This window comes from Jaculus jaculus, chromosome 1 (genome assembly GCF_020740685.1).
Source record: "Jaculus jaculus isolate mJacJac1 chromosome 1, mJacJac1.mat.Y.cur, whole genome shotgun sequence".
NCBI lineage: Eukaryota > Metazoa > Chordata > Mammalia > Rodentia > Dipodidae > Jaculus > Jaculus jaculus.
The window spans coordinates 305,496,767-305,521,563 of NC_059102.1; the positions used below are offsets into that span (position 1 = coordinate 305,496,767).

General features: G+C 41.0%; 1 protein-coding gene across 10 annotated transcripts in view; it reads right to left on the reverse strand.

Moving 5' to 3' along the window:
- Prrc2c (proline rich coiled-coil 2C) overlaps positions 1–16,872 on the reverse strand; it is an 83,798-nt gene extending 66,926 nt beyond the window's left edge. For 8 of the 10 annotated variants that reach the window (XM_004658792.2, XM_045159428.1, XM_045159405.1 and 5 more), the window contains exon 1: positions 16,680–16,871. The gene's annotated coding sequence lies outside the window, so the exon portion shown is untranslated. Of the gene's footprint in view, positions 1–16,679 lie in introns of all 10 variants that reach the window. The other 2 variants (XM_045159455.1, XM_045159434.1) reach the window with 1 other exon arrangement.
- Positions 16,873–24,797: the final 7,925 nt, after the last annotated feature.

The window sequence follows — 24,797 nt, forward strand, 5'->3', positions numbered from 1 at the left end:
TCTCCCTCTATCTGTCTTTCTCTCTCTGTCTGTCGCTCTCAAATAAATAAATAAAAAATGAACAAAAAATATTTAAAAAGAAACAACAAAATAACCCTTTCAACTGGAGAGATGGCTCAACAGTCAAAGGCACTTTCTGCAAAGGCTGCTGGCCTGGGTTCAATTCCCTAGTACCCACATAAAGTCAGATGCACAACATGATGGATGCAGCTGGAGTTCATGTGTAGCAGCAAGAGGCCCTTGTGCACCCTTACACAACTTTCCCCCGTCTTCTTTCGCAAATATTTTAAAAAGAATGTCTTATCAAAGTAACCTACAGACTCAAATTTAACCCAAGTAAAATTCCAGAAAATAATTACTCAAGCAGATTCTAAAACAGCCAAAAGAAAATAAAACTTGAAGTTTAACAGACCTGATTTCAAAACCTGATGCAAAAACAACAAAAATCTTAACAGTAGTAATGGTGTAAAAATAAAGCAGATCAATAACACACAATAGTCAACCTTCTACCACGCTATTAGCTTCTTCATTGTAATTACAGTTTTGGGGAGGAAGGAGATCCTGTCTCTAAATAAACAAATGTGATTTTTGAAAAATGCAACTATAGCAATAAAAATCTTTCACAAATAATAGGGGAGCAATTAGGCATATATAACACAAGATATTTATGTTATACCTAATACGTTTGTTAAACAACTCAAATGAGCCACAAAACAAACTGTAAAAACTGCGAATTTATGTTACGAAAAGGCATTACTAAAAGCAAAGGCTGGAGAGAGCTCTGTCAGTAAAGTGCTGAACAAGCACATGGGCCTGAAATTGGACTGTAGCTGGGTATAGCAGCACACCTCTAATCCCAGCACCAAAAACAGGTACTGACAGGAGGGTGCCTGGGGCTTGCTGGCCAGCTAATCTAGCTGAATAGGTGAGCTCCAGATTCATTAAGAGAGAAGGCCTGCCTCAAAAAATAAATTGGAAGCAACTGAAGAAGAAGCCTGGCATCAACTGCTGGCCTTCATATGTACATGTATGTGCGCACACAGAAACAAATCCTATATCTGATAAAGAGACTTATCCAGAATACAAAGCTCTCAGAACTTAAGAGAAAAAAACCAACTCTCAAAATAAGCAGGATTTTAATGATACAGGAACATAAATGGCAAATAAGGACTTTGTTTTCATCTGGAATATACCAATTAAAAACACATAAAATTGCTATACACTGAGCAGAATGGCTAAGTTACAGTACACTTACTATTATCAAGTTTTGGTGAGGATGTGTAAGAATTAAGAGTTTTCATATACTGCTGGTCAAAAAAAGAAATGGTACTGTGCAGCCACTTGGAAAAATAACTTCAAGCTTCTCAATCTCAAAACGGTTATGCTGGATGAAGCTACAGCCCCTCATGTACAAGAAATATTTTTATGTTAGTCACGCATCACTTTTTAAAACCAAAACTCCAAGACACTAGCTGAAAATGTCTATTAAATCTCAGCAAATGAATGCTAAGAGTAGACTAATACAGGGGATCAGAGATGAGGTTAAAAATGGTATCATGGCGCTGGAGTGATGGCTCTGTGGCTAAGATGTTTGCTACAAAAACTAATGGCTGGTGTTCAATTCTCCAGTACCCACATAAAGCCAGATGCACAGTGGTGCATCCAATGGGAGTTCATTTGCATTGGCTGCAGGACATGGAACACCCATTTTCTCTGTGTTTCTCTTCTATCTCTCTCTGCTTGCAAACAAATAAAAATGTATTTTTTAAAAATGGTACTGTTGGGCTGTTGAGATGGCTTAATGGTTAAGGTGCTTGTCTGCAAAATCTAAGGACTCAGGTTTGATTCCCTAGTGCCCATGTAAACCAGATGCACAGGTGGCACATGTGTCTGGAATTCACTTGCAGAGGTTAGAAGCCCTGGCATGCCCATTCTTTCTCACCAAGAAGTAATTTTTTAAATGGCACTGTTAGGGGCTAAGAGGATAACTTACGTCACTACAGTGCTTGCTAAGCAAGCATGAGGACCCGAGTTCTATCCCCATTACCAAAGCAAAAATGTTTGGTCTGGTGGTATGTGCTTGTAATCCATGCACTGGCAAGGAAGAGACAGGCAAACCCTTGGGGGCTCTCTGGCTAGGTAGTCCAGCATAACTGGTGAGCTGCAGGCCAGTGAGAGACCCTTTCAAAACAGTGAATAGCAGCACCGCAGAAAAGGACACCCAAGTTGTCCTTTGGCCTCCACATGCATGTGCACCTGCACACAAGTAAGCTGATACACACACATTAAAAAATTGGGCTGGAGAGATGGCTTAGCGGTTAAGCGCTTGCCTATGAAGCCTAAGGACCCCGGTTCGAGGCTCGGTTCCCCAGGTCCCACGTTAGCCAGATGCACAAGGGGGCGCACGCGTCTGGAGTTCGTTTGCAGAGGCTGGAAGCCCTGGCGCGCCCATTCTCTCTCTCTCCCTCTATCTGTCTTTCTCTCTGTGTCAGTCGCTCTCAAATAAATAAATAAATAAAAATTTAAAAAAAAAATCTAAAAAAAATTTAGAAATGGCATGTAAGAGACACAAAATTAGTTTATGTAGATGTAAGTTCGCCTTGCAAGACAAGAAAATGAGAAATCAGCAACCCTGAAAATGAATGAGACAATGCAGTAACAGAGATAGTACTGCGGACGACACATATACAAAAACACCAGGACATAGTAAGGAAACAAACAACAAAAGCTGTTTTGTTTCTGAGACTGTTAAGGAAACTAAGATTCCAAAACCTCAAATGTAGAAGAGAATCTATTAAAAATTAAATCTCTCTAATGAAAGAGGAACTCAAAACTAAAATTGCAAAATCATCTAATACAGAAAGTACTATCAAAGCACAAAGTACACAATTATATAGTTCAGTATTTTTATTACCAGACAATACAGTAATTTTAAAAAGCTGCCCAATAACTGGTTGCAGTGCTGCACCACTATTATTCTAGCACTTGTGAGGTAGACACAGAGGGATGAGGAGTTCAAGGTCATTTTCTGCTACAAAGTAAACAAGGCTGGCCTAGGCAATGAGACCTTGTCTTTACAAAGTTACCAAACAGGGGCTGGAGAGGTAGCTTAGCGGTTAAGCACTTGACTGTGAAGCCTAAGGACCCCGGTTCAAGGTTCGTTTCCCCAGAACCCACGTTAGCCAGATGCACAAGGGGGCACATGCATCTGGAGTTCGTTTGCAGTGGCTGATGGCCCTGGCGTGCCCATTCTCTACCTCTCTCTGCCTCTTTCTCTGTCTGTCGCTCTCAAATTAATGAATAAAAATAAACAAAAAAATGTTTTAAAAGTTACCCAACAAAGGTAGAAAAGAGCTTGGCAAACTAAGGCCAGTGGCCAAATCTGGCCTATGGCTTGTTAGCTAAAAATAGTTTATATTTCTAACAGTTTTTTTTTAAAGATTTTATGGCAGAGACTCCATATGCAAAGCACAAACACATCGCTGCCTCACGAGAATTGTTAGATCTGCACCCTGGTGGATAAAGGGAGGGCTAATGGAGGACAGGAGAACCTACCTTAATAAGTTGAGGGTTGTCAGTGCAGTGATTTAGATAACAGTATCATTTCAGATTGAGACCAAGAGAATAAAGAACTAGTTTTGGTTAGGGGATCACTTGGCTTCTCTGTCTTGGATCCAAAGGGAAGTAGACAAGGTTAAAGATGAAGGGACAGGTAAAGGTTTTGAGGCCCTGGTATTAGCAAATCAAGTTCAAAGCTAGAAACAACTCATAAGGTTGGTAAGGACAGAAACTGAAGAGAAGGCAGCATAGGGTTCTGGACGTTATCTCTAAAGTGGAACCACTGATTTCTGAGCAGAGGCTTGTCCTTCCTTTAAAAAAAAATTGTTCTGGCAACAAAGTGCATAATGAAATGAAGAGTCAAGGGACAAAAAGGCTCATACTGTAACAGCATAGGTAGAGGATGAGACAGCCATGGCTGTCAAACCAAAAAGCAGATACTGGAGGCTAGGAAAGAAGATTAGGTATGACAAGTTGAGAAGGGAAGAGTTATTTTGGTCATGTTTAGCCAAGGTACAGAGTTTTACAGTACAATGATTTTACAAATAATAATGCAAATGAAGAAAAATACATAAATGACAAGCAAGAAAGTCCAGAACATAGCACAAAACAAGGATTTTGCAAATGTGTTTTTAAAACTAGCAGAAATAAGTTAGTATGTTTACTAAGTATAATTTAGCAAAGCAATCCTCTTCAGGGTTACCCAAAAGTTCCTCTTTTATAGCCCTTCAACAATATTTACATCAAGTATGTCAAAAATTAGAAACCGTCAAATACTAGCAGCTTACTTTAGAGTAAGGAAAAATACTTTTGCCTTCTTTGAACTTTTAAGCAATGAACAAGAAAGAAGATGAAACTCAAGAATAGAAAGAAAAACTCAACAGGTTTGGTGGTCCATGCCTTTAATCCCAGCACTTAAGCTGAGGCAGCAGGATCACTTTGGGTTCTAGGCCAGCTGAGACTAACTGCAGGTCGGTGTGGACGGAGCAAGACCCTACCTCAAAAGGCCAAAAGGCCACGGGGGGGGGGGGGGGGGAAATAAGGAAGGAAAGAAAGAAAAAAGGCAGACTCAATTGAGGCTGGAGACATGGCTCAGTGGTTAAGGTACTTGCCTACAAAGCCATATGACCTGGGTTCAATTCCCCAGTACCCACATAGAGGTGGATGTACGAAGTGGCAAATGCATTTGGAGTTTGTTTAGAGTGGCTAGAGCCCCTGATACACCCATTCTCCCTCCCCCCTCCCTCTCTCATTCTCTCTCTCTCTCTGCATGCAAATACATTATTTTTAATGAAAAAAATCAACTGGATAAAAAAAAGCTGCAAGGGCTGGAGAGATGACTTAGCGGTTAAGCGCTTGCCTGAGAAGCCTAAGGACCCCGGTTCAAGGCTCAATTCTCCAGGACCCACATTAGCCAGATGCACAAGGGGTGCATGCGCCTGGAGTTCGTTTGCAGTGGCTGGAGGCCCTGTCGCGCCCACTTTCTCTCTATCTGCCTCTTTCTCTCCCTGTCACTCTCAAATAAATAAATAAATATTTTTTTTAAAAAAAGCTGCAAAAGGGACAGGACCACTGGGGTGCACTAGTCAGTTTAACCAAAAGCAAGCAAGCTCAAGGTTCAGTGAAAGATTCCATCTCAAATAAATACAGCAAAAGGGAGTGAAAGAGAAGGAAGTCCTCTTCTAGCCTCCACACATAAACCAAAATAGGGACTATGATGGCAAAATTAGCTCATGTCACTGTAAAGGTGACATGAGCTAAGAGAAATCATTCAATGGTCTCAAGACAGGCCATACAAATTTATCTATGGTTTTAAAAAACAATGTATAAACTGGGCATGATGGTGCATGCTTTTAATCCTAGCACTTGGGAGGCAGAGAGATGGATTGCTGTTGAGTTCCTGGCCACCCGGAACCTGGAGACTAACTACAGAATGAATTCCAGGTCAGTGAGAGCTAGGTAGAGCGTGAGACCCTACCTAGAAAAACCAAAAATCAATGTAAATCCAGGTCCCAAAACAGACAGTTAAAGCAGAATTTCTGGGTTCAGGCTTGGCAGAAATATTCTTTGAGAAAGTATCCTAAGTAGCTTCTTAAAGTATGGCAACAGTTGAGAACCAGTGAAAACAAACCAATTTCTGTCTATAAGAGGAAGGTCATGAAGTTCAAGTGTGAAGTAGTCAGCTTACAAGGTAGCATATTTATTTATTGTAAATGCCAGGAACTACTTGAGAAATGAGTAAAAATATTTGAAGAAATTTAAGTTCCAATGCAACAGTATTAGGAGTTGGAGTCCTTAAGGAAGGTAGAGTTCAGCTAGCATGTTTCTTATAGCTTCCTACCCCTTCTTTCAACTGAAGACAGTTTTCAGGTGCCATCTTGAGAGCAAAGACCCTGGTCCTTACCAGACATCTTAATTACGCCTAGCTTGGCTGGCCTTGGGCTTCCCAGCCTAGAGCATTGTGAGAAAGTTCTATCTTAGGTATGCTATAGCAGAGCAAACAGACTAAGGCAGAAAAAAGAGATAGCAAAAGGGACTGCAGATTTCAGCAAGATTCACCAGAAATTTGGTCGGTAATAAAAATGAGTGCTTACAATAAATGGAGGTGACTACAGATTTTGCTCATTTGCTAAAACAGCTTAAAGAAAATATTCTAAGAACCACACTTGTGATTTGAATTTTTAGGTTTACAAAAATGACTGTTCAGATCACAGACATGACTGACTGCGATTATTTCTCTCTCTGAAAAATCTTTGAGTATGAGATCAAATTGTTACCATAGTTAATCACTAATTTCAAACTCTAAGATGACAATTTACTTTTTCTTTAAGGTTTAGAGAGACTTTCTTAGATTAAGAAAAAGGAAGTACAGAGTGCTCCTGATATAAGAGAGGCAAGGGAGGGTAAAGCCCCTACATTTTTATTTTTAATTAAGATATAACTGCCCATTTTTATGAAGTAGAGTTTGATATTTCAACACGTGATAGGTATAACATAATGTCCAATGATCAAGTAATTTCTTTTTTTAACCAAGACCTAGTTATTCCACTCAGCCTTTCTTCTTTTTTATTAAATATTTATTTTTACTTATTTATATGAGAGGAAGAGGCAGATAAAATATAGAGAAAGAATGTGCATGCCAGGGCCTCTAGCCAGTGCAAAAGGACTCCAGCCTCAAGTGCCACTCGTCCATCTCACATGAGTTCTTGGGACTCAAACCTAGGTCCCTGGCTTTGCAGGCAAGTGCTACAACTTCTAAGCCATCCTTCCAGCCCTTAATTCTTTGTGTAAGGAACAAAGGTTTCTTAAATTTATTTATTTATTTGTGTGTGTGTGTGTGTGTGTGTGTGTATACGCACATACCAGGGTCTCTTGTGTAAACGAAAACCAGATACATGTGCCATTTTGTGCATCTGGCTTTATGTGGGTGGCTAAGGAACTGAACCTTGGTTGGCGGGCTTTGCAACCAAGCAACTTGTGCTGAGCCATTTTCTTCTCCTCCTCAAATGGTTTTAAGATTACATTTGCTGCTATAATAGTTGAGCTAAGAATATCACCATATGTTGAATGCCTCTACTACAAATAGCATTATATCAAAACATAAAAAATTACCATTTCTTAAAAAACAGAGTGTAATATAAATAAATCTGTTAAGAGAGTTGTCATCAGAATGGAAGTTAGGCTTAATTGGAAACTGAAGCATTGCTGGATACGGTGGCAAGTGTCAAAAATGTCAGAACTTGACAGGTAGAGACAAAAGGATCAGGATAAGTCAAAGCCAGTGTGGGCTATAAGAAAGTCCCTTTTCCCAATAGGCTGAAGGCCAATAAATGAAGGTGAAACATGAATTACATTCTGGGGCAGAAGAAAGTCTTACAAACTGAGAAACAAGCTGGCTATCAAGTCTTTTTGTCTTAAAATCTCAAGATTGGCAACAGTAAGAGGTTTATGTACACAAAATCAGGCAATGAATCTGAGATGTTTCCGGAAGCAATTAACCATGTACAGCATTTCACACTGTGCATACCCTCATGCTTTGTAACAAACACTGACTGTAACTCTTGGGCTCAGATTATGGTATTAGTGATACTGTTTATATTGTACACACTTTTCTCTGCTTTTAAAAATGTAGTGGTTAACAGAAAGTAAATATTTATTATTTTCCCACGATCATTCCTCAACATGTCTCATCAAATGCATCGTGTCTTTTCATGCCACTATGTTATGCTTTAGAAATTTAGTTGGTGACTTGAATTTTATTAAAAAATTAAGTGAGAGCCGGGCGTGGTGGCGCACGCCTTTAATCCCAGCACTCGGGAGGCAGAGGTAGGAGGATCGCCAAGAGTTCAAGGCCACCCTGAGACTACATAGTGAATTCCAGGTCAGCCTGGACCAGAGTGAGAGCTCTGCGCTACCTAGAAAAATTAAAACAACAACAACAAATTTAGATTCTTGGGCTGGAGAGATTGCTTAGTGGTTAAGACATTTGCCTGCAAAGCCAAAATACCTCAGGATCCATGTAAGATGCACAAGGTGGCACATGCATTTGAAGTTCGTTTGCAGTGGTTGGTGGCCCTGGCATGCCCATTCTCTCTCCCTCAGTGTGTGCCTGCCTCTTTCCCTCTCTCGAATAAATTTACCATATGATATTCAAGTTTGCCATAAATATGATAATACTGCTTTTCCTGGTCAGAAAACCACTGAGCACTTGCAGGCAATTCTTGGGTCTTATTTCACCCCTGCCCAATAGCTGTTCGTCACAAAAATACATTCCTTGTTTCCAAAAAGCCAGACCTCTTGTCTACTTTTGAGAGATGTTCTATCTTTCTAGATTCTGTATTTTAATTTTTTTTTATTTTATTTGAGAGTGACAGACACAGAGAGAAAGACAGACAGAGGGAGAGAGAGAATGGGCGCGCCAGGGCTTCCAGCCTCTGCAAATGAATTCCAGACACGTGCGCCCCCTTGTGCATCTGGCTAACGTGGGACCTGGGGAACCGAGCCTCAAACCGAGGTCCTTAGGCTTCACAGGCAAGCACTTAACCGCTAAGCCATTCTCCAGCCCTAGATTCTGTATTTTAAATGTGATGAGTAATACATAAATCTCTATGTATTAAAACCCACAGAACTATACACCAAGAAGGCCAACTTTACCTAATGGAATCAAACCCAGACTGTTAGGCTTTGCAAGCCACTGCCTTTAACCACTGTGCCATCTCTACAGCCCCTTATTTGTATTTTTTTAAACTAAAATGATTCCCAAGACCCACGTGAGCCAGATATACACAAAGGGGTGCACCTGTCTGGAATTCGTTTGCAGTGGCTAGAGGCCTGATGCATCCATTCTCTTTCTCTCTTTGTCAAATAAATAAACAAACACGTACATCTAGCATATACACATATTCTAAAAACAATAGGTCTTTAATCTCTTCATTCCTGTCCCCATTTCCAAAGGCTCCCAGCAGGGTCCTTGTATACCAAACATTTTAAAAAGCAACTTAGGGGCTGGAGGGACGGCTTAGCAATTAAGGCATTTGCCTGCAAAGCCAAAGGACCCAGGTTCGATTCCCCAGGACCCACGTTAGCCAGAGGCACAAGAGGGTACATGTGTCTGGAGTTTGTTTGCAGTGGCTGGAGGCCCTGGTGCACCCATTCTCTCTCTCCCCTTTCTCTCTGTCAAATAAATAAATTTTAAAATAGCCACATTAGAAGATAAAATGCCATATTAAAAGATCTAAATTTAAAAAAAATTTAAAAAAGAAGATAAATCTAAAAAAAAAAATCTAAATTTTAGCCAGGCGTTGTGGCACATGCCTTTAATCCAAGCCTATAAGAGGCATACGTAGGAGGACTGCTGTGAGTTCAAGGCCATTCTGAGACTACATACTGAATTCCAGGTCAGCCTGGGCTACACTGAGACCCTACCTCAAAAAAAGAAAAAAATGCTTTCAAAACAAACAAAATGGATACCTGAAGAAAGATCTAAATTTCAATTAAAACTAAAAAACTTGCACTTGATTAGATTGTGTTAAATACAACTTCCCTTAATATGTTCTTACCTCATTGAAATGTTAATTGATATATGGCATTTACTGTTTCTCATTTACTAAAATATTTAGTAAGTTATAAGTCATATTTAAAGCACATAAGAAAAAACTGGAGTTGTGTTTTTGTCTCAACATTTACCTTATCTAATCTCTCTCAAATGTTTCAAATGCATCCTTAGAATGTTTCTCTAAGAAGCCTTTCCTGTGCATCCATGGGGCTCTAGTCTTTGAAAGGAAAAAAAAAAATCTTTTCCAGGACTGGGGAGATGGTGCAGGGGTGCTTGCTTGCCAAGTCTGCTGGCCCAGGATTTGAATCCCCAGTACCCATATAAACCTATATGCACAATGCAGCATGTATCTATAGAGTTTGTTTTCTGTCGCAAGAGGCCCGGGTGCACCCAATCCCTCCCCCTCTTATACAAATAAATTTAAATTAAAAAAGAAAAAAAATATTTTCTGGGAATAATGAGGCACTTTGTTTGGTGTGAAGCTAATGTGAAGCCAGTAAGTCCTGATAGGCTGAATTTCAGTTGTTTCCTTCAGACTGGCACCTACGTACAATGCATCACATCTTCTTATACAGCAATCCAGTACTTACAGATTTTCAGCTGGGAAAAAGGAAGGAAGAAGATAAATTATTTTAACTTCCCTGAATACTCATTCTCCAACTACAAAGACATCCATCCTTTTCCTTATAAATTCAAGATTAGCTGAGATTTTCTGGCCTAATCTTAAGGACAATCCCTCCCCCTTTCAAGGTTCTGCTTTAAATATGGCCATGATTCCTATATTGATATGTGCTATCGAAGAATATTAAATTCAAAAGACATAAAAAAAACATTAATGCTATATTTAGAGTCCTCAAGGTTAGGATACACATATATTCTCCTTAGACTATCGATAAACATACCTAAACACTTGCCCCAACTTAAGAGCTGTTACAAATGAAAAAAGAAGACTAAACCTAGGCTGGAGAGAGCTCAGTGGTTAAGGCACTTGCCTAAGAAGCCTAAAGACCCATGTTTGCCTCCTCAGATACCATGCAAGGCATACACACAAGGTGATGTATGTATAAGGTGGCACACATACACAAGGTGGTATACAAATCTGGAGTTTGATTACAGTGGTTGGAGGCCCTGGAACCAATTCTGTTTCTTAAAAAAAAAAAAAAAAAAAAAAAAGACTAACCCTAAGTTCTAAAACTCCCAGTTCAGAATTCATTTTGAGTATCTGATATACCTAAAAAGCACAGTCTCTTTGCTGGAGCAATCAGTGAAGTGCTTGCCATGTAAACTTGAGGAGCTGAGTTTGGATCCCAGCACCCACAAAAATGCAGGGCATGATGGTATATGTCTGTAATCTCAGATGCAGGAGTCAGCTAATGGTGAGCTCTACCTATATTAGTCCAATCAGTGAGCTTTGGGTTCAATAAGACTCCCTGTATCAACAACAGACACACACCTGCATGTGGCCTCTACTTTACTTTTCACCACATTAGTTGACCTAAATTCTTTTAGGGGCACCAAGGATACATCAACCAAATTCAAAGGCCATTTATTTCCTACATATTTTTATAAGATCTGCTACACCAGGGTCTAGCAATCCTACTTTTAGATTATTCTTTTATGACCCTATCTGTTACGATTTCCTTGTCCACTTATTCAATCTTGTTCTTTGCCTTAAATTACACTTGCCTCCTATTATTTTTGTGTATCTAAATAAAGCCACTCTGCAGTTTGTCATGAAATGGTCACCCCAAGTTTGTACTTAAAACCAACTCATATTTCTATTTCTGTATGCTGTCTTTCCTGCTTGATGAATCTGTTCCATTCTAGGCTTTTTTGAAGCAAGTCCAACAGACTGACTTTTTAAAATGGGGGCCACTGCTATTGAAGTTCAGACCCGTACATGACCTTGTACATATGAACGACCTTGTCCACTTGCGTCATCACTTTGTGCACCTGACTTTACATGGGTACTGGGGAATCAAACCTGGGTCCTTTGGCTTCACAGGCAAGCCCCTTAACCACTATGTCTTTTCTCCAGCCCGCATTCTAGGCTTTTTACCACTCCTGGACTTCACTAACTACAACTGTTGCCTCATCTGACCAGATTTTCCCTTCTCTTTCTTTTCTTTCAGTGACTGTAGCATGTGTAGTGTCATGAACATGTGTGCCCTGGGCATATAAGTGCAAAGGCTAGAAGATAATGCCAAGTGTTCTTTATCACCCCTGAACCTAGAATTCCCCGACCCCTACCCCATCTCTGCTAGACTGGCTGACCAGGGAGCCCCAGTGACCCTTTGGTGCCCATAGCCTTCAGCAATGGGATTACACACATATGCAGGCGATGTATGGCTTTTCATGTGGGTGCCAGGGATCAATCTCAGGACCTCTCATGCTTGCACAATAAGCACTCTTATTGGCTGAGCCATCTCCCCAGCCCCAAGCATTCATTTCTTGTAGCAGCTATTTCCCTAAGGGTAGAAGCTAGACTAGTGGAATACTGAATTATTTGAAGTGGTCCACAGATAAATATTTAACACTAGCAAAGTTTACTTTAAAATTATTTGAGCATTAAAAAAATTCAACACTTTATCATTACAGATAATTCTGTTTTTGACTCATGAAAAGATGGAAAATCAAAACCAAGTATGGTGATCAACAAGCACATCTGTAATTCCTGATGGCTGTACCAAAGGCATGGCAAGTCTGAGGCCAGCCTGGGCTTACTTCTGAGGCCTCATTTCAAGGAAAAGAAAAAAAAGACAATAACGTGAATTAAAGAAAAGATTATGTAACAACAGAAGGCTTGAAAAAATAAAGCCAAAATTGTGAATGATTTCAGTACAGAAACACCACCAGGAAACAAATGCAACTGATCACTCAGACTCAGGGTCAATGATTCAAATTCTTTACTACTTTTTCCTAGCCAAGTAATCACAAACAAAAGGATTATTTCTTCAAATCTGTTCTCTAGTGGCGTAATGAAGTTAAAAGAATCTATATGCTAGGTTTATCATACTACAGAATGCACCTTCAAAACAGTTTTGGCCCAGTGCTTTGCACAAAGTGCTTAACAAACATTAAAAATTACACGGCTAGGTTGGAGAGCTGGCTGCTCAGTGATTAAGGCACTCACCTTCAAAGCCTAACAACCCAGGTTCAATTCCCCAGTATCCACATAAAGCCCAAATGCACAAAGTGGCTCATACATCTGCAGCAACTAGAGGCCCTGGAGCTCTCATTCTCTCTCTTCTTGTAAATATACATATACATACATACATACATACATACATACACACACACACACACACACACACACACACACACACACACACACATACATGGCTGGGGCTATAGTTTGGTGCTAACAAGATTCTCCCAAGTACTAAAAATAAATGACCACAATTGTGGTCATGGGTTACATACCTGTAACCCCAGCCCTTGGAAAGCTAAGACACTTCACATCTATCAACTACAAAGCAACGTGGTATAATAATGCAAAAGGCCTAGTAAGGAAAAACAACCTGATATGGGAAATGGAAAACAGAAAAATTACTAGATAGCATACTACATACAAACTAGTGCTTTTTAAAAAAGTTTTCTTTAAATTGTTTTATTTACTTGAAAGTAAAAGAGGTAGAGGGAGAGAATGGGCGTGCCAGGGCCTCCAGCCACTGCAAACCAACTCCAGATGCATGTGCCACCTCCTGCATCTGGCTTTACATGAGAACTGGGAATTGAACCCTAGTACTTAGACTTTACCGGTAAGCGCCTTAACTGCTGAGGCATCTCTCCAAACCCCAAAGTGGTGCTTTTTTTATACTGGGTATGCTCTATAAATGCTACCCGTGCCCTTTCTTTAATGTTCAAAACCTAGCAGCACACATCAGCAGGAATAATTTCAGGCCCATAGGCAGTACAAGGTACACATGCCTGCCAGTGAAACGAGCTGTCTGTTGGACCTTAGTAACAGTTCTCACTTAGTTGACTTTGCCAGCACATACATACAGACATAAGCCCCCAAACATCGACAACATTCTCTTAGTCTATAGAAAAATAAAAGTAGAAATAAAACTGGCACAAAGATGTGCACACATTTAGTTTTAAGGGGCAAACTCAACAGCACATGTATTACAGTTAGCTTTCTATTGAATACTTTTATCCACAAGGATGTTAGGGCTGATAATCAATGGTAGTATTGAGGAATTTACGATGACTCAGAAAACTAATATTAACTTTCAGAGTGCTAAGCAACAATTAACATAAAGTGAGGTTAGTTTTCATTGTTACCTAACTCATATAGTGGCAAGTCTTGCTCTACTGAAGTCAATGTATGTTAGTCATAACTCAGTCACACACAACTTCTGTACCTTTTTACTGAAGGAATACAGTCCTGTACAATGTGCAACTTATTTTGTAAATTTTAAATGGTAAGTCTTTGATCACAGTGTGATGTAAGTAGAACAGAAACACTACCAGATGATATAATAAGGTGGCTACTGCTCAGGGATGTAGTATTATCTTCAAAGGAACTGACCTACGAAAGGACAAGGTAGAGATGGCTGGAAGGCAGAAATCTTGCGGTTTTTATTATGAGCAAGAAACTGATCCCAGGGAATTTACCTTAGAGCACTTAAGGATTATTAATAGTTCAGGCTGGGCGTGGTGGCACACGCCTTTAATCTCAGCACTCAGATGGCTGAGGTAGGAGGATTGCTGGGAGGCCAGCCTGAGATTACAAAGTGAATTCCAGGTTAGCCTGGGCGCGAGAGAGACAGAGACAGACAGACAGACACCCCCTAACCCAAATAAATAAATACATAGATCTTCAGTATGAGCCTAGGGTGGTGGCGCACATCTTTAATTCCAGCATTTGGGAGGCAGTGGTAGGATTGCCATCTGGGACTAGAAGATGAGTTCCAGGTCGTCAGTCAGGACTGAAGTGAGACTCTATCTCAAAATAAATAACGTAAACTTTGAAAAAAGTTCAATATGAAAATGTAAATAGGAATGCAGAGAGGGGGGAAAATATTACAAGTACCCAGATTTACTCTATTCTGAGAACAGACTTTACTCCTTTGAGGGCAGTAGACTATTTACTGCTTGAAGGCAAGTACTTTCTTTTCCCTCCATTAGTTTCCATTAACTAAGCATTACCCACTGTAACAAGCCTTTAAAAAATTTATAACGTCTTCAATTCTACAGCAAGCTTGAGAGGTGCACCATTATCACACACACCCCCATTCTGTAAATGAGGAACAATTCTACTAATTTCTTAAAATTCGAAAATCTGTGAAAAACACAATCATCTGTAATACTGAAGAGGTAAGTTTTCTCTAAGCACCCAATGGCCTTACAGTAACGGACAGACACATACGCTAAAATTCAGCTTCAATCCACCCAAAGTAGTGACAGTCTTTCTTTTCTAAAGACTGTCTCACTAGGTATCCCTATAGCCCACTTTTACACCTTGCTACACTTTAACCTTCACAGGAAACAATGTTCATATACTTTAGTCCAGCTAAAGAAATCAGTTAATAAATTTTACCTTACTTAGCAACTACTGAAAATTACAAGAACAAGGGGACAATGTGACAATGAGTAGCCTCTTAATTTAGAAAGTATGGCTTTGAACACAGTATTACCAATAACTGCTATGTGACCTTGGTGAAATGAATCTCTCAGATTTCATGTCTTCACCTGTAAAATAAGGATAGGACACCTTCCTCAAAGACTTCGTAATCAACAAGAGATGATGAACATAATGGGTCCGCTACTGTCCTCACTACACAAGTGAAGTAATGGAGGAGGGAAAATAGCCACTCTCATAAGCTCATCAAGCCTCCAGACCCCGCAGAAAATTAATGTCTACATTCTGATAATCCCATTCCAAAAAGAAAATATCTATTCGAGTATATGCAGACCCAATCTACATTTGTTAGAGAATCACTCATCTGGGGCCAGCCAGGAAGGATGCTGCAATGCATCTGTGACACACACCTCAAAAATGGCTCCAAAGCAGCATCTTAGTGACCAAGGGAAGGGAAGGTTCAATCTGCTCTATACAGATGCTGGGGTTAGGCTTGTGGGCGCTTAACACTACCTTATCACTTCCATTTGCAGGAGCAACCAAGCTGTTAAGAATCCTGATTCTTCTAGTGCGTTCCAAATGACAATTAACAGCAGAGCCGCCTACTGTACAGTTCCAAGTACAGTACCCTACCAAGGTATGAATTTATGAACCCAGGCTGCAGAAATCAGCCAACGCGGAAATCGGGTAGCTTTAGAAGCTAGGAATCATTGGACATATCGGACCCTCAAAAGATTTTGAACCAACTGCAAAACAAACATACATCCCTTCAGAGAAATTAGACGCGCGCCTCGTGTGCTAATAAAACACCACCACAAAGTCCTCGTTGGCTCCCATGCGCTTTTCAATAACACCCGGTGATGCTAATGCCATCTAAAACACAAGGGAGCAGCAGAATGGGATTCTCACAAACTGGGGTATGTAGAGGCCTAGCGTGAGGAACTACCCAATCCTACATGGGAGTTGGACACCACGTCCCTAGCGGAAGTAGGGTTGGTCCTGGTTCCCTGAACAGCCTCTCGCAGAATGAGGTCTTTAACCCTGGACTGCGCCGCACACTCTTCCCTGCAAATGGTACCCACACTCCACACGCGTGCACGGGCAGCGAGGGCCGGGCCGAGCCCTGGGAGTTGTTTGGGGTCCATCCTCCACAGTGGGAACCGGCCATAGCCCGCCTGCCGCACTGGTGCGATGGAAAGTTCCTGGCTCTCCGGGCCGAGCCGGGCACCGGGCGGCGGCGGGACCCACAGGCCCGGAACTCCCTTCCCGCTTCACACCACATGGAGCCGGTCGGACCCCGGGTTCCCGCTCCCGAGCCGCAGGCCGGAGGCCGAGTGCAGGGGAACCCCGGGGGCCCTCCCCGCGGCCCGCCCAGCTCCCGGAGTAGGGTCGGGATGCTCGCCCACGCCCCGGGCCGGCCCTTCTCCATCCTCCCCCGGCCCTGGGTGATCACGGCCCCGACGCCCTCGCTCTCCTTACCCGCCAGGGTGAGAGTCAAGTCTGCGCACTTCCAGAGGCTGGCCGAGCTCCGACCGAGCCGAGGGGAAGGGACGGTGGGACGGCACGGGATGCCGGAAAGGCCAGCGAACGGCGCAAGCCCCAGCCACCGATGTACAAACCGCCAGAGCACTTTCTCCGCTTCCCGAGAGGGTGAGAGCGAGCGAGAAAAAGAAGCAAGATGGCGGCTAGCCAGCCCCTACGTGCTACGTCATGACGCCGCGTGCGTAAGGCGAATCTCCGCCAGACCGCCCTCTGGCGTTGAGGCTGCCGAGTCACGTGATGCCTCCGTGGCGTTCCCAACTGCGGCGGAGGATAACGCTGCCTCCTACTGGGCGGGAGGGAGTTTCCTGCCTGCAATCAGGGTTCTCACCCACCGCCAGGACAAAGCTTTTAACCTGGGGAAGGTTCCAGAACGCGTGACTTACAAATGGGCTTGCCCTCCCGTGTCGGCGAAGTGAGCGCTCGTGTTTGTGACGAGTGAGAATGTAATTTCACAACCGGCAGATCGGTACGATGTTCTCAGTGAAGTGGCAAGGCGTGACGTTTAGGCAGTTTTGAAGACTCCCGGGGAAACCTCAACGTGAAAAAGCAACCCAGGTGTGAGGAACAGAAGATTGGCTTGCTTTGCTGACAGCACCTCTTCTGTTTCGCTTTTTCAAAAAGTGAAATGTATTTTTCTATTATTTATTTATTTGAGAGCGAGAGACACAGGCAGACAGAATGTTGAATAATGAGCAGGTCAAGGCCTCCTGCCATTGCAGACTCCACAGCTTGTGTCACTTTGTGCATTCGTCTTCACGTGGATGCTGGGGAGCCAAAGGCATTGCCAGGAAGCGCCTTTATCCTCCTGAGCCATCTCTCCAGGCCTTGTTTTGCTTTTTTTTTTTTTTTTTCCTCCTTGAGACAAGTTCTCACATAGTCTGGCCTCCAACTCACTTTGGCTGTGTGAGAATGGCTTTAAAGTAACTCCCTGGTCTCCATCCAACACCTCCAGAGTACTGGGATTACAGATAGTTTTATTCATGCTGGGGACTGAACCTACGGCTTCCTGAATACTAGGCAAGCACTCTACCAACTAAAGTAAATCCTAGCTTTTGATGAGAGCCCTTTGATATTTGTGATTATGGATGTAAAGTAAGGCAGTTCATTGATATGATTTATCTGGCAATGTTTACCTCTGGTCCAGGTAGTTACATAGAGGATGGGCAATCAGATTCACTAGTACTTATTTTATGAAGTATGTTAGCTACTGTTCTTGTAGCTGTGAACAAACACCTAACAAGAAGCAATTTAAGGGAAGCATTTATTTTGGCTTATAGTTCTAGAGGAAACATATTATCATGGGAAGAAAGGGATGGTGGCAGGACTGGGATCCCAGTTTGTCACATTTAATCCGTACACAGAAGGCAGATCGATGAATGAATGCTATGCTGGTGCTTGTTCATTTTCTCCTTTTTCTTCAGTCTGGGTTCTCTCGGCTTCTGGAATGATGCCACCTACAATTTTGGTGGGTCTTTCTGCCTCAATTGACCTAATCTAGAAACTCCTTCACAGACAAGCCCAGAGATTTGTCCCCTAGGTTATTCTAGATCCAGTCAAGTTAAAAATGAGACTAGTCATTACTAAGCCAGGTATGTGTAAGGTAGAGGGGTGAGAGTATCTGGAAGTAAGGGACTATAGTGATGATAGTACTGCACCTGGGGTCTAAGGCTCAGTACTATGTAGAGTGTTTGTCTAGTGAGTACAAGTCCCAGAGTTTGATCCTTGGCAACCATTACCCCAAAGTCAAGGTAGTATTTTATCTGAACATATGGTTGTTGTGTAGTAGTAATTCATTTTATGAGCTGTGTATGATATATATATATATACAGTTTCCTGATCTAAATGAGCTTTTCCACCAGTACTGTATGTTCATGGGATTGTCATGGCAACAATGTAAGAATAAAGAAAATGACAAAGAGAGGTAAATCACTGGCAATCTATATCCCAACTGATATTTTTCACCATATATTTGGAGTTTTGATTATTTGATGTTGCTGGGGCTTGAACCAAAAGTGTTGAACATGTTAGGCAAGCACTATTTAAGTTATGTCTCCTACCCCTTAGTGATCATTTGAAATAAAAAATAATGGCTAGTTGACATAGCTTCATTGTTAGAGAAAGGCCTGTTGGCTGTCAACAGAACAGAAAATAATCACTTTGATGAATTTTCTGCTTAGAATTTGATGTTGAGTGTTGATATTGAATTACCTTTCTTGTGCAATGTTAAACACCTCCAGTGATAAAATGAGCTTAATAGTAGCCAAGGATATAAAGCTGACATATACAAACAGAATATGAATGTGTTAATTTGCAAAAAACTATATAACTTCTACACCTCATTGCTCATAACATTAAGGTTAGTGCATTTTCTGTGTAGCTATCCCTACTAAGAAGCCAAAGGCATTATCAAAAGTATCTTGATGAACACAGACTCAAAATAAATAGAAATGATGATTTTGTTCCAAAGACTGAAATATGCATGCAATTTTCAGTGTTTGCAACTTTCTACATTGATCTCCAATATAGCATGGACATCCTGTTATGCTCTTGATTTAAGTGTCTTTTCTTCTTCACAGCACTTGGATGGCCACTGGCCCTGAAGTGTCCCTGTGTGTTCCTTCCTCTGTTTCCATGGATACATCTTAGCAATGTTCTTTCAATAAAAATCAAGTTGCAGTGAAGTCAGGTCAGTTTGTGCCTTAAGAGTGAACTTGCTTATTTCTACTTGTATTCACTGTAGGTAATATTAAAGATTATCTTTCACAGAGCAGTCTTATTTCCCATTTCTTGTGGGTAGGGGAAGGCAGTGGATCTGACTGAAATCTCCATGCAGTGTATCAATGTTCCAAGCCACATAAGTACTTTCTCCCTTCCCTCCTTTCTTTCTCCTTCCCTCCCTTCTTTCCTCTCTCTCTCTCTTTCTACATGACTGTATGTGTGTATGGCTGTGCCACGTTGTCTCTTGCAAATGAACACTAGACATATGTGCCACCTTGGGTCTGGCTCTACACAGGTACTGGGGGATTGAGTCAGGCTATCAGCCTTTGCAAGCAAGTGCTTTTAAATGTTGACCTCTCCACAGGCTGCAAATAACTACTTTTATTTATATTTTTATTTCTTCATATGTGTATGGGCATGCCAGAGTCTCTTGCTGCTGCAAACGAATGCCTGTTTGGCTTTACATGAAGGCTAGAGAATTGAACCTGGGCCTGCAGGATTTGTAAGTAAGTGCCTTTAACCACTAAGCCATCTCCCCTGCCCCACAAATAATTACTTTAAAAAAATTTGGATATGGGGAGATGGCTTAGTGGTTGAGGTGCTTGCCTGTGAAGCCTAAGGTCCTAGGTTTGATTCCCCAGTACCCAGGTAAGCCAGATGCACATGGTGATGCGTGAATCTGGAATTCATTTGCAGGAGCTAGAGGCCCTGGTGCACCCATTCTCTCTATCTCTCTCTTTCATAAGTAAAAAAATTAATGGAATTTTACTTATTTATTTTTGATTTTTAAGGTAGGGTCTTACTGTAGCCTAGGCTAACCTGGAATTCACTATGTAGTCCCAGGGTGGCCTCAAACACATGACAATACTCATACCTATGCCTCCTGAATGCTGAAATTAAAGGTGTGTGCCACCATGCCTGGCCAAAAAAAAAACTTCAATTATTTTACCACTCCTTATACTCCATCAGTGTAAGTAAACTTGACATAACAGACATGTTTTTATGGAAGATTAAATGAAAATGTGTCAATTAAATTCTAATGCTTTTTAAATAATACTTTTAGGGTAATATCAAATTTTTAATTAGTAGAATAAAAAGCTGACTAGTCAACTTACAGAAAAGTTCAGTCAGTTTGTACTTGAAAGGTAATTTTACCTACTTCTACTGATATTCATTGTATGAAATCTTAAAATTTAACTTTGAGAGACTACTCATTTCTTACAGAAAGAAATCAATTCTGCAAACAATATGACCAATTTTCATTGTGATTGCCCAGCCTTATTTGTTAATGACTCTTGTAAACTGTTACAGTCAGGTTTGCATTGCTGGCAGAAAACACTTGAAGAGTAGCTTGTGGGGAAAGAGTGTATTTGGCTTACAGACTTGAGGGGAAAATCCATGATGGCAGGGGAAAATGATAGTATGAACAAAGAATGGACATCACCTCCTGGCCAACATCAGACAGACGACACCAGGAGGAAAGTGTGCTAAGCACTGGCAATAGGAAAGTGGTTATAATACCCATAAGCCCACCCCCAACCATATACCACCTCCAGGAGGCTTTAATTCCTAAATTGCCATCTGCTGGAAACCTAACATTCAGAACACCTAAATTTATGGGGGATACCTGAATCAAACCACCACATAAAGTTCTTACTTTCACAATGTTATTGATTCCAGAAACTTGTAGGTATTTGTTAAAGAATTATGGGATAAGCTGGGCGTGGTGGCACAGGCCTTTAATTCTAGCCCTTGGGAGATAGAAGTAGGAGGATTGTTGTGAGTTCAAGGCCAGTCTAAGTCTACAGAGTGAGTTCAGCCCAAGCTAATAAAATGGAGGAATATTTTGGAAGTAGAAAGTAAATATCAATTAGTCTAGACTTTGTTAATGTATGACATAACAAATGAATACCACTTTAGCCAAAAGATACCTTTCATTCAATTAAGAAGTATGTTGAAGCCCAAGCATGGTGGTGCATAACTTTAATCCAGCATTTGAGAGGCAGAGATAGGAGGATCAATGTGAGTTCCAGGTCGGCCTGGGTTAGAGTGAGACAGTACCTCAGGAAAAAAATAAAAATAAACCAAGAAGTATGTTGAGCCAAGTAATAATAGGTTGTTGAATAAAAATATTTGTTACTTTATACAGTGTAAAAATTTTATATACAGCATTTATATTGCAAGTTGGCAAAAGTGGTTTCGTAAGCTACTGAAAATGTTATATCTTTATTAACAAATTTGCAACATTTGTGCCATTTATAAATTATATAAATTACAGTTATTGCTGAACACTCCACATATTTAGGCTGCAAGGTCATTGAGAAATCCTTCTGGAACTGAGCTAAAACCTCCTTTGTGTAGACCAGGTGACAGAAACCTGGAAAAAGCTACACTACATGCAACTCCATGGGAGAGAGAGAGAAATCACCAGTAGAGATAAACAACAGTGAACATTGCAAGCCTTAAGTTTGGCAGCCAGGCCAAATGAATCAACAGGTGCAATAGTGGCATGTTTGTTATGGGGGAAACCAGCTGCTCTCTAGTTGGACTGGAGGCCTGCTCCGCAGGAGGAAATACGTGCCTGATACTAAAAACCTATGGTGGGGGAAGTCATAAGCCCTAAGGATGTAACACCTGCTGGTGTTTAGCTAAATATATATACTATGCTCACCAAACTGTCCAGTAAGAACTTCTCTTAATGTTCATACACATGTATTAATGCTATTCTTATTTTTTTGGTTAGAGAAGCTTCTCTTTTCAGATGGTGGTGATCTTGGGATGATTCAGAAGTCACTATAGTGCTGAGAAGTGACAGAGGAGTGCTCAACACTGAAACATTTCTATCACACCTTCCAAGGCTCAGGGTCCATTGTGGAAGAAGTGGTGGAAAGAATGTAAGAGCCATGGGAAGGGTAGGGCTCCTTACAATATGCCCTTCCAGACACAAAATGGCCTGGATATCCATGACCTCACAGTGCCTGACACTGCCTACACAAGACCATCATAATAGAAGGAAAAGATGATGACATCAAAATAAAAGAGACAGATTGAGAGGGGGAAGGGATATTATGGAGAGAGAAGTTGCAAAAGGAAAGGGGAGGAGGGAATTATCATGGTTCATTGTCTATAATTATGGAAGTTACCAATAAATAAAATAAGGTTACATGTCCATACTGTGTTTCATTACATCAGGCTTACTATGTTTCACAGTCTTACTTAATATGATTGGGTAGACCACTGGTGAAAAAGAAACCATTATTGTCACAAGCACTATGCACATAAATATTTAGGAAACCCTATTACCTGACTGGAGAGGTGGCTTAGCAGTCAAGGTGTTTGCCCGCAAAGCCAAAGGACTCAGGTTTGATTTCCGAGCACCTACATAAGCCAGTTGCACAAGGTGGCACATGTATCTGGAGTTAATTTGCAGCAGCTGGAGTCCCTGACATGCCCATATTCTCTCTCTACCCTTTCTCTCAGATAAATAAATTTTTTAAAAGAAAAGAAAAAAGAAACACTATAAGAAATAAAGTATGATATCCTTACTGGATTTTATGGTTTTGTTGTTCTGTTGTGTTGTTTTGAGATAGAGGCTTGCTATGTAGCCCAAGCTGCCTTTGAACCTACAATCATTTTGATTCATTCTCCAACTTCTGGGATTGCAGACATGAACCACCATTACCAGCTTCCTACCTATTCTTTTTTGTTGTTGTTTGTTTGTTTGTTTTTATTTTATTTGAGAGTGACAGAGAAGAGGCAGAAAGAGACAGAAAGAGAGAGAGAGAGAGAGAGAATGGGCATGCTAGGGCTTCCAGCCACTGAAACGAACTCCAGACATATGTGCCCCCTTGTGCATCTAGTTAACACAAGTCCTGGGGAATCAAGCCTCGAACTGGGGTCCTTAGGCTTCACAGGCAAGCGCTTAATCACTAAGCCATCTCTCCCCTACCTATGCTTGTATTTATCACCTACTATCCCATAGATTTTGTTTTAATTTTTTTAACACACTTCTTTAAAATATTTATTTATTTATTTGACAGAGTGAAAGAGAGAGAAATAGAGGGAGAATGAGTATACCAGAGCCTTTAGCCACTGCAAACAAACTTCAGACACATGCATCACCCTGTGCATCTGGCTTTATGTGAATACTGGGGAATTGAGCTTATGTCCTTGGGCTTTGCAGGCAGGTGCCGTAATTGCTAAGCCATCTCTCCAGCCCTCACTCAACACACTTCTTAACTGCATAAAAGGTACCCTTTGGCTGAAGGAGGTATTCATTTATCACATCATACATTAATAAAGTCTGGATTAACTGGGAATTACTTTCTACTTTCCAAAATATTCCTAGCATTTTATTAGCTGAGAGAAGCTAATCTCTTAGAGGGACAAGTAGCAGATCAAGAGTATAATGCTGTTACTGAGCATAAAACATTACCTAGGATTTTAGTCACTCAGGGATAGAGGAAAATGGGATGGAAGAGCTGGAGAAAAACTTGGTTGTTCACAGTTTTACCTTAATCCTTCTGTGAGTTCACCTGTTCTAGGAAATGAGTAATGTTGTGAGTCACAGGTCAGAAGCAGATCATAAACAAGAGAGTGGTTCAGGTCCAGCAAATCAGAACAGAATAAAAGTTACAAAGGGAAATAGCCAGGTGGTAATTAGAGATACAAAACAGGTGACTTAACATTTTTAGGTCAGAAAATAGAAACTTGAAATAAGGCTGATGAGTATAAGTGCTATACTCAATTATGTCTAAAATAAAAGGTTTGTTGCTGCTTCTAAGATGTTTGAAGTATAAGACACTTCTGCAAGGCATGGTGGTTTACACCTTTAAGGTAGAATTAGGAGAGTTGCTATGAGTTCAAGGTCAGCCTGTGACTACAGAGTGAATTCTAGGTCAGCCTGGGCTAGAGTGAGACCCTACCTGGAAAAAGCAAACAAACAAACAAACATAAAAGGGATACTTTATTTCTCACCTAAGGTGATTCATAGTGATTATCAACCTGAAAGATCTGGAATGACTTAGAAGGCAAATCTCTGGGACGATCTGTGAGGAAACTTCTAACTGGGTTAGCCGAAGTGTAAGACCCACCCTAAATGGGGGTGACACCATTCCATGAACATTGGTCTTGGACTATATAAAATAAGAAAGTAGATGAAAAGCATGGTGCATGGTAGAGCTCAGTGAAGTAGAGGAGAGGGGGAGGGTCAATGAAAACTATGTATTAATTAGATATATAGATGATAGGTAGATAGGAAGGAAGGAAGGAAGGAAGGAAGGAAGGAAGGAAGGAAGGAAGGAAGAAAGGAAGGAAGGAAGGAAAGAAGGAAGGAAG